The sequence below is a fragment of the Stegostoma tigrinum genome, chromosome 25, assembly GCF_030684315.1.
Source record: "Stegostoma tigrinum isolate sSteTig4 chromosome 25, sSteTig4.hap1, whole genome shotgun sequence".
NCBI classification, from domain to species: Eukaryota; Metazoa; Chordata; class Chondrichthyes; order Orectolobiformes; family Stegostomatidae; genus Stegostoma; species Stegostoma tigrinum.
The window spans coordinates 8950626-8967755 of NC_081378.1; positions in this window are offsets into that span (position 1 = coordinate 8950626).

Genomic DNA, 17130 nt, shown 5'->3' on the forward strand with positions numbered 1-17130 from the left:
CTTCGTGCAATCTACACTTGAAGGTGGTGACAGGACAGGTGTAGAGATAGCTAGCTAGTGAGGCGGAAAGCTGATTGTGGGTCAATCGCTTAGATTTTTGTTCTCACTGATTCTTGCATGGAATGTGGACCCTACTGGGATTTGGTTTTTGTCCTGAGGTGCCATGAACTGTGTTGCTATCTAGGCTATTGCAGACAGCAATTTAAGTCAACCACGTTCCTGTGGGTCTGAGATCACATAGTCCACACTAGAAAAGGAGAGCAGGTTTACTGCTCTGCAGGACATCAGTGAATCAGGTGGATTTTTACAACAGTCAACAGCAACTATATAGTTGCCATCATACTCAGTTTTTATTTCTGGAACTCATTTAATTCAAATTTCACTTTCGGATATGGTGGGATTTGAATCCATATCACCGGAATGTGTGCCTGGAATTCTGGACTACCGGTCCATTCCCATTACTTCAACATCACCATCTCTCCATGTAAATCTGATGTAAGTCATTTAATTTTCATTAGCCTTGAATCAATGGAACTGAAATTTGAGCAGTTTCTGTAAAAGCTGAACAATTTGTAATGGAAGCTTTAAATTAAAACTTACACTGTCGATTTTCCATTCACTGCTTCAAAACTCTTCGTTATGATGAAAAAAAACCTTTATTAAACCTGACCCTATCCTTTTCTGCTCCAGCGGAGATAGTTCCGGTAGATCAAGTCTCTTGTCATAACAATGGGTTTTCATCTTGAGTATGATCTTGATGAAGTTGTAAGGTTTTGAAAGAATTTATTGACATTTCTATAATGGAACATTAAAAACTAATTCCAGTGCATTTACTGAGGACTGATTTTTACATATGTCTCACTACTGGTAAGCATTTGCACCCTGTACTCCCTATTGATAAAAAACAGACTGCTATTTGATATTTTACGGATTTAGCCACCTGAACCTCTGCCCACAGGAAAATATTTGAGATTTTACTCAAACACTTCAGAGAAGGTCTTGCTGTAACACAAAGATCATTACATTTTCTGCTGCTCTTTACGGTATTTACTTGTTGGCTTAGAATGAGATCCCTTTCTTTTGGAACTATATGCCCTTTCCATTTTATGAATCTCTTCATGCCTCATGCCATCCATAAGACGACAATGGCAATCAGATCCCAAAGTACAAACAAACATCCACCAAAAACCAACCATCCAGATATGCTTGTCAAATGGGCTCTAACTTCAATTATCCTTCTTACCATTTGGTAATCACTGTGGTCTTTCATTTGGCAGAATCTCATCACAATGCTGGGGACAGAATTTGAAGCAAGCGCAGGAAGTGTTGGACAAAACTCAGCAGGTCTGGCAGCAACTGTGGAAAGAGAAACAGAGTTAATGTTTCAAGCCTGATATGACTCTTCTTGAGAACTAAGCTGTTTTTCCTGTCAGTGCATGGAGGACACCATTATCAGGCTATGCAAATTGCTCCCAAATGTCTGTCACATAGATTTTGACTGCAATTTGTAGCTGCATCTCAGAGAACCTGGAAGATCCACTTAGATAGGCAGAAAATTACTTTCAAATATAATTAATGAGAAAAATTTTCCAGACTTGATTCTGCTATTAAAAACTGTTGAATTTCCACCTCCTTTGATTCTGTTCTGGCTATGATGTGGAGGTGCTGGTGTTGGAATGGGGGTGGAAAAGGTAAAAAATCACATGACACCAGGTTATAGTCCAATAGGTTTAGTCAAAATCACATGCTTTCGGAACGCTGTTCCTACATCAGGTCATTTCACTTGATGAAGGGACAGTGCTTTGAAAGCTTGTGATTTCAAGTAAATCTTTTGAGCTAGAACCTGGCATTGTGTGACTTTTAACTCTGCTCCGTCTATTTAAGTTATCCTTTCATATCCCTTCTTCAACATCCCAATATTTCACGCACATCCCTTTTCTCATTTGAAAAATGCCCTGATGCCTTATTTGTTCTCAGTTTCTGCATTGATGCAATTTGCTGTTGTGCTTTGAATAGCAAATGAAATTTGAGAAATAGTTAGCACTTATTCTTGCTGCAAAGTCTATTCCTGAACTCTCTTCCCTCCCCATTTTCAGGAACATATGTGTTTAGTCTGTTGCAGCACACTCTGGGGCTGAGAGTGCCATTTATTCCTTTTCTCAGTTACACTGCTCTGAGGAGCTTGTCATAACCAGGTCAGGCTTCTAACTTGCAGTCTCTTCTAATCAGCGCTGTCAGCCGCCTGTAGCCATCCCTTTGCAAAGAGTCACCTCGCAAATTTGATGGGACAGTGTCGTCTTTCATGTTATGATTAAATTTGAGGAGGCAGCAGCTGTTCTGGCCAGGCTGAAATCCATGTGAAAGTATGAAATTATAAAAGAAAATCCAGCCAACCTTACACATTGAGAGTCTAAGTGCCAAGTTACTATTAGTCACCCAAACAGCCTGTTCCCATTGTAGAATCTAACGGCAACAGTAATATGTAATCCTCAAGTGGAAAGATTTTCTAAGCTGCATTTCACCCAAAGGAGGAGGGCTTCACTTTGACAAGTTTTTTAAAGGAACAGTTCACTTTTTGTTTGAAGTGACTCTTTCTCCTTGTAGAATCGACAAACAATACTGACTCCAATTTCTTAGAGTCATAAAGTCAGAAAGAAGGCAGACAGAAACAGACTCTTTGGTCCAACTTATTCATGCCGACAAGATATTCTACACTAATCTGGCCCCGTCTGCCAGCATTTGGCCCATATCCCTCTAAACCCTTCCTATTCATGTACCCATCCTGCTTCTGATATTATTTTTAAAAATCCTAGTTTTCTTCCAATACAGAGCTGTGCTTCCTCTCCTTGCTCTAGCCGCGCTAATGATCTCAGTTGTGGGCAGTGAACACCAGAAGTTCCATTAGAAGTATTGGTTAAAATGCAACTTCATGCTTTCACCACAACCAACCATCAGCTGTAGGGCTGCAGCAATCCATGCATGAGTTGGCAAATTAACATTTATAGCATAATGTTGATAGTACTGAGTTAGTAATTCAAAGGTGCAGATTAATATTGTAGGGGTGTGGGGTTTGAATTGTAAATTGTGATTTGCAATTCAATCACTGGCATAAAAGCCCATGTGATGCATTAATACCCCTTTAAAGAAGGAAATCTAGCCTCTTTACCTGGTCCTAGCCTATACTATACACAACTCCAGACCCTCGGCAATGTTGACTCTTGTGCTTGGGAAATGGCCCTAACTTGCCAATCAATTAGAAATGGGCAATAAATGCTGCTCCAGGCAACGATGCCTACACCCTACAAATGAATAAATTAAACTGCAAATGAGTCTCCCATTTGTTTTCATTCACGGGATGAAGGCATCACTGTCTAGGCCAGTACTGATTGGCAGATGAGAGCCAACCACATTGTTGTGAGTCTGGAGTCATAAGTAGGTCAGACCAGGTAAGAATGACAGTTTCCTTCCCTAAAGGACATTTGTGAACCAGATGGGATTTTCTGACAATCGACTTTGGATTCATGGTCATCATTAGAGTCTGAATTCCGGATTTCTAGCAAATTCAAATTCCACAATTTACAATGGCAGGATTCAAACCTGGGTCCCCAGAATATGAGCTGGGTGTCTGGATTGACAGTTCAGTGATAGCACCACTGGGCCATTGCCTCCCCTTCTTGAGGTAAAATTTAATTTGGTTTAAATGTTCTTTTTTGTAGAAAAAGCAGCAGAATAAACAGGCGTTAAAATGAATGAAAATAAAACACAATAATTGCCCATTAAAAAAGTGGCTGAATTTATAGTAAATCTTTCCTTCAAACTAAGCATTAAAAATATGCAGAAATATAAAATTGTCTGGTACACAAACACTACGTCATGACAATATGAATGAAAATAGATCATTCAGTCCATGTAACCTTGATCTTAGAGTTCAGATTATGGGAAGCTGGTGCTTTTGCATCATCTCCTGGTAACAATTACCTTTGTTTAAATATCTGACCTCAGTGCCAGCATCATTCACGAGAGGATTGGCGAAAAGAGAGTTGATGAAGTTAGTGTAAATTAGCTCAAGGAAAAGTCAAGCACTGTTAAGTCACCATTACTGGGGCAACACAGTGGTTCAGTGGTTAACTCTGCTGCCCCAAAATGCTAGGGAACTTGGTTTGCTTCCATCCTCAGGTGAGTGTCAGTGTAACATGCTTCCCCTGTGTCTGCATGAGTTTCTCTGGGTGGTTTCCACCCACAGTCCAAAGATGGGTGGATTAGTCACATTAAATTGCTTATAGCGTCCAGGGATGTGTAGGTGAGATGAATTGGGCATTGGAAATATTGGGTGGGTCTGGGTGGGAACTCTTCGGAGGGCCAGTGCGACTGAATGAGCTAAGTAGCCTGTATTCACGCTGTAGGGATTCTATTGTTTTGCATGATTTCCTATAACAGGAAAGATAACACCTTCAATTGAATCTGGTTCAGGTCCCAGCATTTATAAAAAAAAAGGCAGCTTTAGACATCAGACAGAGGAGGCTTTTATCCTTCATGTTTGGCCTGATTTTGAACCCAGTCCCAGAAGGTGAAAGGACGTGTGCTAATCCGCTGATGGTTATCATTGTTTTCACTGCATTTGAGAAACACTCATTCCTAGCGGGGGAAAGAAAAGGAATTTCCAGACTGTGAGATCTTAAGGCCGTTGTGGAAATGTCAGCGAAATTCGACTTCCCACCTGTCTGACTGGATATCTGTCAATGCACATGTCACCCCTCACAGGCAGTGCCAAGTATTACAAAACTTTTCAACTCCACAAAGGGGATTTTAACCTTGGATGATGAATTGGGCATGAGGAGGGATATTTGGTCAGTGGTTGATCCAATATCAACTACTTTTTGAATCATCTCCCACAAGTTTAGCTTTGGTAAAATTATAAACTGAGAGCCCAGAGTGACTCCAACTTGATTTGGATTCAGACTACTGTCTCCTCAAAAACGTAATTTATTTCCCTTCAACGTCAGTTTGAACTTTGACACCATGTTCAGGCCATATATGGTATAAATGCGTTTGTATTTCTTCAAGAAACAATGAACAATACCGCACAGGAACAGGGTTTTTGGCCATCCAAGCCTACGCTGCCACATTTTGCTCTTCCATACTAAAATTGTTTTCATTTACAGGATCCCTACACCTCTGTTCTCTTCCGTTCACGGATTTGTCCAAGCACTTCTTGAATGCCGCGATTGTGTTTGCTTCCACCACCTCCTCTGGCAGAATGATCCAGGCACTCACCACCTTTGCATGAAAAACCTGCCTCTCACATCTCTTTTAAACTTTCCCTCTCGCAACTTGAACCTGTGATCCCTCGTAATTGACCCCTCCACGCTAGGAAAAAAATACATCATGTTTCCCACTCTATCCATGTAATTCACAATCTTATAAACTTCTATTAGGTTGCCCCCTCAACCTCCTGCCTTTCACTGAAAACAAATAAATCTATCCAACATTTCTTCACAGCTAAAATCACCCGCACTATGCAACATCCTGATAAACCTTTTCTGTACCCTCTCCAAAGCGTACACATCCTTCTGGTAGAGTGGTGACCAGAACTGTATGCAATATTCCAAGTGTGGCCCAACTAAAGTTCTATGAAGCTGCAGCATAACCTGGCTATCCTTATACTCAATACCCCTTCCAAAGAAGGCAAGTATGCCATCAGCCTTTTGTTTTAACTCATTATCTACCTGTGCTACCACCTTCAATGATCTGTGGATCTGCACACCCAGATCCCTCTGCATATCAACACTTCTAAGGGTTCTGCCATTCACTGTATAATTTCCACCCGTACTTGACCTTCCAAAATGCATCACCTCACATTTGTCCAAATTAAACTCTAACTGCCATTTTTCTGCCCATGCCTTCAACTGACTTACATCCTGCTGCATTCTCTGACTATCCTCCTCACTTTCTGCAACTTCACCAATCTTTGAATCATTCTCAGACTAACTAATTAGACCAGCTATGTTTTCCTCCAAATCATTTATGTAGATCATGAACTGCAGAGGTCCCAGCACTGATCCCTGTGGAATACCACCAATCACAACAATGTATTCTAAACAGCAACCTTCCACCACTACCCTCTGTCTCCATGGCTAAGCCTGTTCTGAGAAACAGTTCTGAAGAAGGGTCACTGGATCTGAAACGTTAACTCTGATTTTTCTTCACAGATGCTGTCAGATCTGAATCTGGTCTTTCTTCAAAGATGCTGCCAGATCTGCTGAGCTTTTCCATCAATGTTCCATCAATTCACTGTGTAAAAGATTTTGTTTTCAGTCAATAACATTTTGGGAAAGGGAACACCGCACGCAAATTCCATTACAAAGCATACACCATTCTGTCTTTGAAATGTATTGCCTTCCTTCATTGTTATTGAACAAAATCCTGGAAATTATTCCCGTGTAGTATCTTCCACACACAAACTGCAGTGGTTCAAGAAGGTAGCTCAACACCACATTCTCCTCAAGGACAATTCAGGATGGACGTTAGCTACTCAGGGAAGTTGACATACTATTAACACAATGTAAAAGCTGTCAGAACCTGGACAAAGCTTATATGGGAAATTATACATCACAAGTATATTTCTCAGAGCTGTTTATAATAACGTAATCGGCATGCATAATTTTTCAAAAAGAAAGTTAATTGTTGCAACAAAGACTGTATGTTATCTCTAATAACCTAGAAATCAGAATATTAATCTTTGACTTAGAAGTTGGAAGTGGGCAATTTTCCTTTCTCAAAAAATATACATCAGTTACAGGTTTTAACCTCGGCAACAGGTCAGTATTTTCTCATAATAGGATTTCAGTCTGTTGAATGGTAATTAATTCTTATTGGTTCTTGTAAGATCTCATCACTGTTTAATCTGCCCTTTACTCTATTTCAGCTGGAAAACTGCCCCAGGAGTGGACTGAGTGCACAAATCCAATTATCTCATTACTGCTGGTCTAGAATGGTTGTTGAGTGTGTAATGATACCCTTGTCAGTAAAAACCTCCCTCACTGGTATGGTTTATAGTTTTCTCTACTGCTTCTGTAGTTATGCAAAATATTCTAACTGGTGTACTTCCCTTTTTCCTCGCAGTATTTTCCATGTTTTCCTTACTTGTTGCCTTTCCAATATCACTTGATCCTTGCAGCAAATAAATGTATAAACCACAAGACAAAAATGGTCATGTAATTTATCATGGTTTTTATATAAATATGAGCTATCTCGGAATGAATTTAAATTGTAATGCCATCATGAAAGCAGTTTTGGTGAATGCAATCACTCACAATATTATTTGAATTATGTTTGTTTTTCACTCACTGGCTTTTATAATTCCAATTTTGTCAGCATTTTTTTTGTTTAATTTAGTTATAAACAGCTCTAACTTCATTGTCTCAGTTAAAATCTCATCTGGTTTCTTGCTGTTGGTCTGACTGGAAACTAAGGTTAGCTGAGAGCACAGAATGAAAGACCCAGTAATTCTACAGAGAACTAAACACAGCATTATCATAATATGCAGAGATAAAACCAGTTTCTATGTGAGTAGGAACTTCATTTACAGTGCTTTAAAATGTCTACTGCATCCTTCTGGCTGATGTCCCCAGAGTTTCTAAATTTTTGTTTATTTTTCTGAGTTTATGCCAGTCAAGCATACCGAGCAACATGAGTGAATTAATTCAGATAGTGAAACACAATTACACTCTAAGGAACCACTTACCGCGTAAAATGGAAAGAGTCGTGCAAGACCCCATGTCCATGTCCTTGCTTAGACTAGCTATTACAGACCAGCAACTAGGAGACCATCTAAGATGTTCGTAGAACAAAAAGAGAAGCACAGCACAGGAACAGCCCCTTCAACCCTCCAAGACTGTGCTAATCATCGTGCCCAAACTAAACTAAAAAACAAACCACCTGCCTTTCTTTGGTCTGTATCCCTCGATTCCCTGCCTATTCACGTAACCATCCAAATGCTTCTTAAATGTCACCAATGTGCCTGCTTTCACCAACTCTTCTAGTAGTGTGTTCCAGGCTCCTACCACTCTCTGCATAAAGAACTTCCCTTGCATATCGCCTGTGAACTTTCCCTCTCTCACTTTGAACCTGTGCCCCTTTGTAATTGAAACTTCAACCCTGGGAAAAAGCCCTTGGCTATCAACCCAATCTATACCTCTCATAATATTGCAGACCTCTATCAGATCTCCTCTTAGCTGTCATCTTTCCTGTGAAAACAATCCTATCTTTTTCAACTGTTCCTCATAGCCAAAGCTCTCAAAGCCAGGCAACGTCCTAGTGAACATTCTCTGTACTCTCGCTAAAGCTTCCACATCTTTCTGACAATGTGGTGACCAAAACTGCACACAATACTCCAAATGTGGCTTAAAAAGGGTTTTATATAGCTGCATTGCGGTTTGCTAACTCATGTACTCCATGCCCCGGCCGATGAAGGCAAGCATGCCATATGCCTTCTTAATCACCTTGGCTACCTCTGTTGCCACTTTTCAGGGACTATGGACCTGCACACCCAGATCCATCTGTATGTTAGTGTTCCTAAGGGTTCTGCCATTTACAGTGTAGTTCACATCTAAATTTGATCCTCCAAAATACATCACCTCACATTTGTCTGGATTAAACTTCATCTGTCATTTCTGTGCCCGAGTCACCAATCTATCTATATCATGTTGTATTGTTTCACTATTGTCAGCACTATCAGAAACTCCACCAATCTTCATGCCATCTGCAAACTTACTAATCAGACCACCCACATTTTCGGCACGGTGGCTTAGTGGTTATCACTGCAGCCTCACAGCACCAGGGACCCGGGTTCGATTCCAGCCTCGGGCGACTGTCTGTGTGGAGTTTGCACATTCCCCCCGTGTCTGCGTGGGTTTCCTCTGGGGGCTCCGGTTTCCTCCCACAGTACAAAGATGTGCAGGCTAGTGGATCAGCCATGCTAAAATTGCCTGTAGTATCTAGGGGTGTGTGGGTTATAGGGAGATGTGTCTGGGTGGGATGCTTCAAGGGGCAGTGTGGACTTGTTGGGCCAAAGGGCTTGTTTCCACACTGTAGGTAATTTAATTTTCCTCAGATCATTTCTATATACTATAAACAACAGAGGACCTAAGACTGATCCCTGTGGAACACCACTAGTCTCCATTCTGAAAAATAACATTCCACCATTACCCTCTGTCTTCTATGACCAAGCCAGTTCTGTATCCATCTAGCCAGCCCATCCCAATTTCCATGTGATTTTAGCTTTTCAACCAATCTGCCATGTGGGACTTTATCAAATGCCTTACTAAAGTCCACATAAACTACACCCACAGCCCTTTCCTTGTCAATTATCTTTGTCATCGCTTCAAAAAATTCAATCAGGTTGATGACACATGATTTTCCCACTACAAAACCACGTTCCCTGTTACTTACTAGCCCATTTTCTTCCAATTGTACATATATGCTGTCCCTCAGTACCTTTTCCAAGGGTTTCCCCACCACAGATGTCAGGCTCACCAGCCTATAATATCCTAGGTTATCCCTGCTTCCTTTCTTAAACAAGGAAGCAACATTGGCTAACCGCCAGTCCTTTGGAACCTTACCTGTGATCAAAGAGGACATGAAGATATCTGCTAATGCCCCAACTATTTCTTCCCTTGCCTCTCGCTGTAACCTGGGATAGATCCCATCTGGCCCTGGGGTTTTGTCTACATTAATGCAATTTAGGATGCCTAAAACTTCCTCCTTCAATACATTGACAGTTTCTAGCATATTCACACACTTATCCCTCACCTCAACATTAGTCATGTCCTTTCCCTGGTGAATACCAATACAAAGTAATCAACAAGATCTCTCCCACATTTTGTGGCTCCTCACACAACTTACCTCTTTTGCCCTTGAGTGGGCCGACACTTTCCCTTGCTATTCTCTTTCTTCTAACATATGCATAAAAAGCCTTGGGATTCTCCTGAGCCCTGTTTGCTAAAGACTTTTCACGGCCCCTTTTAGCCTTCCTAATTCCGCATTTAAGTTCTGTACTAATTTCTCTATCCTCCTTAATGGCTTCATCAGTTTATAGCTTCCAAGACCTATCATATCCATCCTTTATCATTTTGACTAAGTTTACAATTTCCCTTGTCCTCCATGGTTCCTGAACCCTGTCATTCCTGCCCTTCTGAGAAAGCAGGAACTGCCGATGCTGGAGTCAAAGATAACACAGTGTGGAGCTGGACGAACACAGCAGGCCAGGCAGCATCAGAGGAGCAGGAAAGTTGAGGTTTCGGGTCAGGACCCTTCCTTCAGTTTAGCAGAGACATGCATATCCTGCACTTTAATCAACTGGCCTTTAAAAGCCTCCCACCTGCCAGGCGTAGATTTGCCCTCAAATAACTGTTCCCAAACCACATTCCCCAGTTCCTGTTTAATTTGGATGTAACTGGCCCTTGCCCAAATAATCATCCTAATCTCCGGGCCACTCTTGTCCTTGCCCATGCCTACTCGGAATCTTACAGAGTCATAGTCACTGAGCCCAAAATGCTCTCCTTCTGAAACATCGATTTCCTGTCCTGGCTCATTTCCTACTAACAAGTCTAGTATGGCCTCTTGTCTGGCTGGATTATCAACACATTGTCTCAAAAAGCCTTCCTGGGCACATCTAGCAAATTGCTCCCCATCCGAGCCCCCAGCTCTAAGGTAGTGCCAGTCAATAAGAGGAACGATGAAGTCACCTTCCACAACTACCCTGACTTTTTCACACCTTTCTAGTGTCTGACCTCATGTCTACCCCTCTGTCTCCTGTGGGCTGTTGGGCAGTCAATAGAAAACATCCAACATTGTGATTTCCCCTTTCCTAGTCCTGAGCACCACCCATAATGCCTCACTGCAAGACCCCTCCAACGTGTCCTCCCTCAACACGGCTGAAATGAGATCGCTAATCTGCAATGCAAACACCCGACCCTTTCAGCTCCCACCTAAAACAGCGATATTCAGGAATGTTAAGCTGCCAGTCCTATCCCTCCTCTAACCATGTCTCCGCAATGGCAATAACATCACAATTCCATGCAGTAAGCCATGTTTTTAGTTCACCTGCCTTACCTGTTATACTTCTTGCATTGAAGTAAATGCAGTCGAGACCTCCAGGCGCCCGAGCCCCGCGACTTCCCGCTGCCTGCCCTCACTCTGTGCTATGCATATCTCAGTCTCTCCTTTGTCCCAAGTCCCTGCACTTATTGGCCTGTTGTTTTGGTTCCCACACCCCTGCCACACTAGTTTAACACCTCACTAAGAGCTCGAGCAAACCTCCTGCTCAGGATATTGTTGCCCCTCCCATTCAGGTGTATTCCATCCCTATTGTGCAGGTCCCACTTTCTCCAGAAGACATCCTAATGATCCATACATCTAAAGCTCTCTCTCCTTCACCAGCTCTGTAGCCACATGTTTAACTGCACTCTCTCTCTGCCCCCAGCCTCACTAGCCTGTTGCACAGGCCCTAATCCTGATCGAGATTGCTACCTTCATAGTAATTTTTTAAGCTCCCAACCTAACTCCCAGAATTGTCTTCGCACAACCCCTTCGCTCATCCTATCTACATCATTTGTGCAAATATGGTTCATGTAGAAGATCAACATAGAGATTGAAACAGCCAAATTGATGTAAGTTCTGAGGTGGGTCAATAATATCCAGTGCACCAGAGTCAATCTGTCATGGTGAATGGGCTTGTTCTGGCCTATAATCATCAATACACCCTGGAAGAAATTCTACAGCAGTCAGAAAACTTGTTCCATTGGTTTTAGCTCCATTTTTATCATAATAACATTTGTCATCTTTGGAGTCTACAATTTAAAAAAAAAACTCCTTGTTCATTCGTAATCATAGATTTCTCAGTAATTATCTCTTTGTAAACTGATCTGATACTCCAAAATCAACATAACACACAACCTATCATAATAATAAAGTGTGAGGCTGGATGAACACAGCAGGCCCAGCAGCATCTCAGGAGCACAAAAGCTGACGTTTCGGGCCTAGACCCTTCATCAGTACACAACCTATCATTTTCAGTTGACCACAACAGTTAAAGGAAGTTATTTATTTTGAATGATTAAAGATTGATATAAAAGGCAAGATTAACTAATTGATTAACTGAGTTGTTTCAGCAACGGGAGTCTGGGAGGAAGCGCGAGGGCAGCCTGGGAAGGTAAGCTTCCACCCAATAAATGTGGGAGTTAACTAATCCCAAGACACTACAAGCGTAGTGTCTCCCACCCTTCCACCTCCTCTAACCTATTAATAATGGCTAAGTGTGGTGAGCAGGTAAGCTATTGGCATTTTTTTTCCTCATCTCTTTGTCATCTTTCGGGATGGTCACCCAGACGCCAAATCCTCTGGGAGCAGGTCGGAAGGCAAAGCCAGAGACTGAATAGAAATGGAGAAAACTTACTGGCACACTGCAAAACTAAAAAAAAAGGCTAATGAATTTTAAATAATTAGCTAAGTAGAGGTGGCAGGCCAGGTGATGTGTTGTAGCTGTGTGATGTGGGAGCTCGCTGATCCCATTGAGAACGGCAGTGACCACATCTGCAAAATGTGTTGGCTGCTTGAGGAGTTCCGGCTCAAAATTGAAGAGCTGGAATCTGAGCTCCAAACACTGCGGCACATCTAGGAGGTGGAGAGAAATACCTGGATGCTGTATTGCAAGAGGCAGTCACACCTGGTAGATTAACTAATGTTAATTTGATCAGCAGGTAGGCACAGCAGTGTGTGACTGCGAGTGAGGCAGGTATCCTTTGGGAGCTGGATAGAGAATCCCACATGGTGTGTTGCCTTCAAGGCAGAGATTGACAAATTCTTGACCTCAGAAGGAATCAAGGACCACGGGGAGAGTGCAGGGAAGTGGAGTTGAAATGCCCATCAGCCATGATTTAAATGGCGGAGTGGACTTGATGAGCCGAATGGCCTCACTTCCACTCCTATGTCTTATGGTCTTGTGGCCTTATGGTGCGAGGTGCGAGATATCTCTGGCCGGCTTGAGAGGATACTAGAGGGGGAGGGGGAGGATCTAGTTGTTGTGGCCCATGTAGGTACCAACAATACAGGCAGGACTAGGAAAAAAGACCTGTTTCGGGATTATGAAAAGCTAGGAACAAAATTAAAAAACAGGTCTTCAAGGGTCATAATCTCTGGGTTGCTGCCTGAGCCATGTGCAAATTGACATAGGGAGGCGAGGATCAGGGAAGTAAACATGTGGCTAAAAGAGTGGTGTGGGAAAGAGGGCTTCCTTTTCATGGGGCACTGGCATCAGTTCTGGGACTGGAGGGATCTATCCCGTTGGGATGGACTCCACCTGACCATAAAAAAATAGAAACATAGAATATTGCAGCACAGTACAGAACCTTCGGCCCTCGATGTTGCGCCAACCTGTGAAACCAGACTGAAGCCCATCTAACCTATACAGTTCCATTATGATCCATATGTTTATCCAATGACCATTTAAGTGCCCTTAAACATGGTGAGTCCACTACTGTTGCAGGCAGGGCATTCCACGCCCTTGCTGCTGGGTCCAATGTTCTGGCGAAAAGCGTAAATAGGGTGGTTAATAGGACTTTAAACTAGTAAGTAGGGGGGAAGGGAGGAGTGAGTGTACATGGAGAATAACAATTAATGTAAGGCAAAGCAGCAGGTTAGCAGGTGATGAGGAAGCTTCAAATCCATTGAAAATTAGGAAAAAAGTTAAAGGGAAGGAGAACTCAAGAGCTGTTAGTAATAGAGGTGATAGGACTCAAAAAAAACCCGGCATAAGGGCACTTTATCTGAATGCTCGGAGCATTCAAAACAAGGTGGATGAGTTGACGGTGCAAATCATGGCAAATGGGTATGACTTAGTGGCCATTACAGAGACATGGTTACAGGATGGACATGACTGGGAGTTAAATATCCAGGGGTATCAAACAGTTCGGAAGGACAGGCAGGGAGCTAAGGGAGGTGGTGTTGCTCTGATTTTTATGGATGATATCAGGGCAGTAGTGAGAGATGATATAGGTTCTCCTGAACAAAATGTTGAATCCATTTGGGTGGTAATTAGGAATAGCAGGGAGAAGAAGTCACTGAGATGTGCGGTCTACAGGACACCAAGTAATGAGATCATGATGGGGTGGGCAATACACAGAATGAGTTAATTAGTGTAAAACTGGCACAGAAGTTATCATGGGGGATTTAGGGGTTCATAGAATAATTTCCTTGAACAATATGTAATGGAACCTATGAAGGAGCAAGCTATTCTAGATCAAGTCCTGTGTAATGAGACAGGGATAATTAATGATCTCACAGTTAGGGATCCTCTCAGAAGGAGCAATCATAGTATGGTCGAATTTAAAATACAGATGGAGTGTGAGAAGGTTAAATCCAGTACCCACGTCCTGTACTTAAACAAAGGAGACTATGAAGGACTGAAGGAGGAGTTAGCTCAGGTAGAATGGGAGCAAAAACTTTATGGTGGGTCAATTGAGGAACAGTGGAGAACTTTCAAAACAATTTTTCACAGTGCTCAGCAGAAGTATATTCCAGTGATAAGGAAGAACTGTAGGAAAAGAGAGAACCAGCCATGGATGTCTAAGGAAACAAAGGAAAGAACACATACAAATAAAACACATTAAAAAAACACATACAAAATAGCATAGAGTAGTGGGAAACTAGTAGACCAGGAAATCTTTAAAGGCCAACAGAAAGCCACTAAAAAAGTTATAAAGTAAAGTAAGATAGATTATGAGAGTAAACTAGCTCAGAATATAAAAACAGATAGCAAAAGCTTCTATAAGTATGCAAATCATAAAAGAGTGGCAAAGGTAAACGTTGGCCCTTTCGAGGATGAGAAGGCCAATTTAATAACTGGGAAAGAGGACATTAAGCAGTTATTTTGGTGTCGGTCTTCACAGTGGAAGACACAAATAACATGCCAAAAACTGATGGCAAGAAGGCTATATCAGGTGAGGACCTTGAAACTATCATTATTGCTAAGGAGGCAGTGCTCAGCAAGTTAATGAGGCTCCAGGAAGGCATATCTCATGGCCCTGATGAAATGCATCCCAGGGTACTAAAAGAGGTAATGGAGGAAATAGCAAATGCACTAGTAATTATTTACCAAAATTCACTGGACTCTGGAGTGGTTCCCGCAGATTGGAAAACAGCCAATGTGACACCACTGTTTAAAAAAAGGAAGTAGAGAAAAAGCAGGTAATGAGAGGCCAGTTAGCTTAACTTTGGTAGTAGGGAAAATGCTTGAATCTGTCATTAAGGAAGAAATAAATAGCAAGGCATCTGGATATAAATTGTCCCATTGGGAACACCAAACATGGGTTCATGAAGTTTAGGTCATGTTTATCTAATTTGGTGGAAATCTTTGAGGACGTTACTTGCATGGTAGACAATGGGGAACCTGTGAATGTGGTGTATCTGGATTTCCGGAAGGCATTTGACAAGGTGCCACACCAAAGGCTGCTACATAAGATAAAGTTGCATGGAATTACAGGTAATGTAGTGACATGGCCAGAGGACTGGTTGACCAGTAGAAAGCAAAGAGTAGGGTAAATGGGTGTTTTTCTAGTTGGCAGACAGTGGCTAGTGGTGTTCCTCAGGTATCAGTGTTGGAACCTCAATTGTTTACAATTTACGTAGATGATTTGGAGTTGGGAGCTAAGTATGGTGTCACAAAATTTGCAGATGACACTAAGATGAGTGGTAGAGCAAAGTGTGTAGAAGACACTGAACATCTGCAGAGGAATATAGATAGTCCAAGTGAGTAGGCAAAGATCTGGCAGATGTAGTACAATGTTGATAAGTGTGAGGTCATCCACTTTGGTAGGAACAACAGCAAAATGGACTATGTTTTAAATGGTAAAAAATTGCAGCACGCTGCTGTGCAGAGGGACTTGGGTGTCCTTGTGCATGAATTGCTAAAAGTAGGATTGCAGGTGCAGTAGGTAATTAAAAAGGCAAATGGAATTTTGTCTGCCATTGCCAGAGGGATGGAGTTTAAAAACAGGGAGACTATGCTGCAACTTTATAGGGTCCTGGTGAGGCCACACCTGGAGTACTGTGTGCAGTTTTGGTCTCCTTACTCGAGAACAGATATACCAGCACTCGATGGGGTGCAGAGTAGATTCACTCAGTTGATTCCAGAGTTGGGAGAGTTGGATTATGAGGAGACACTGAGTAGACTGGGATTATACTCATTGGAATTCAGAAGAATGAGTGGAGATCTTACAGAAACAGATAAGATTATGAAGAGAATAGGTAAGGTGGAGGTAGGGAGGTTGTTTCCGCTAGCAGGTGAAACTAGGACTCGAGGGCATAGCCTCAAAGTAAAGGGAAGCAGATGTAGGACTGAGGTCAAGAGGAATTTCTTCACCCAAAGGGTTGTAAATTTGTGGAATTCCCTGACCTGTGAAGTGGTTGAAGTTACCTCACTGAATGTTTTCAAGGCAAGGCTAGATAAGTTTTTGAACAGTAAAGGAATTAAGGGTTATGGTGAGCAGACGGGTAAGTGGAGCTGAGTCTCAAAGATCAGCCATGATCTTATGAAATGGCAGGGCAGGTTTGAGGGCCAGATGGCCTATTTATGCTCCTAGTTCTTATGTTCTTATGTTCTAATCAAATACGCAGTCGAGAAAGCCAAATATTATGATATATCCTGAAAATCTTTCTGAAATTATTTGTATTCTCCTTGCTTTGACTTGCCAACCAATAAAACGACATCTCTCGATATCCAATGGGATATTATCATCCTCTTGGTTCCCTTATTGCTGCCTGTGCTGGCATTAAAATAAACGTGTTTTAAACACTGATTTTGGTGGAATCAAAAGTCTTCCCATCACATCATACTTCTCTTCCAGGTGCTGGATCTTGTCCATTTGCTCTTTTAATGTGACATTGTGGACAATTTATATTCCCATCTTGGGGATGATCTGACATTTTGTAGGTTACACATTGAAAGGTTTATTTCATTACTCATTCGCTTGTTTGGCTAACTTCTATTCTCCATTCCTCATTACCCTGGCGGGGGGGTGGGGGGGGGGGGGGGGGGGTGGCTGTTAAGAGTAAACTGCATTGCTATGGTCTGAA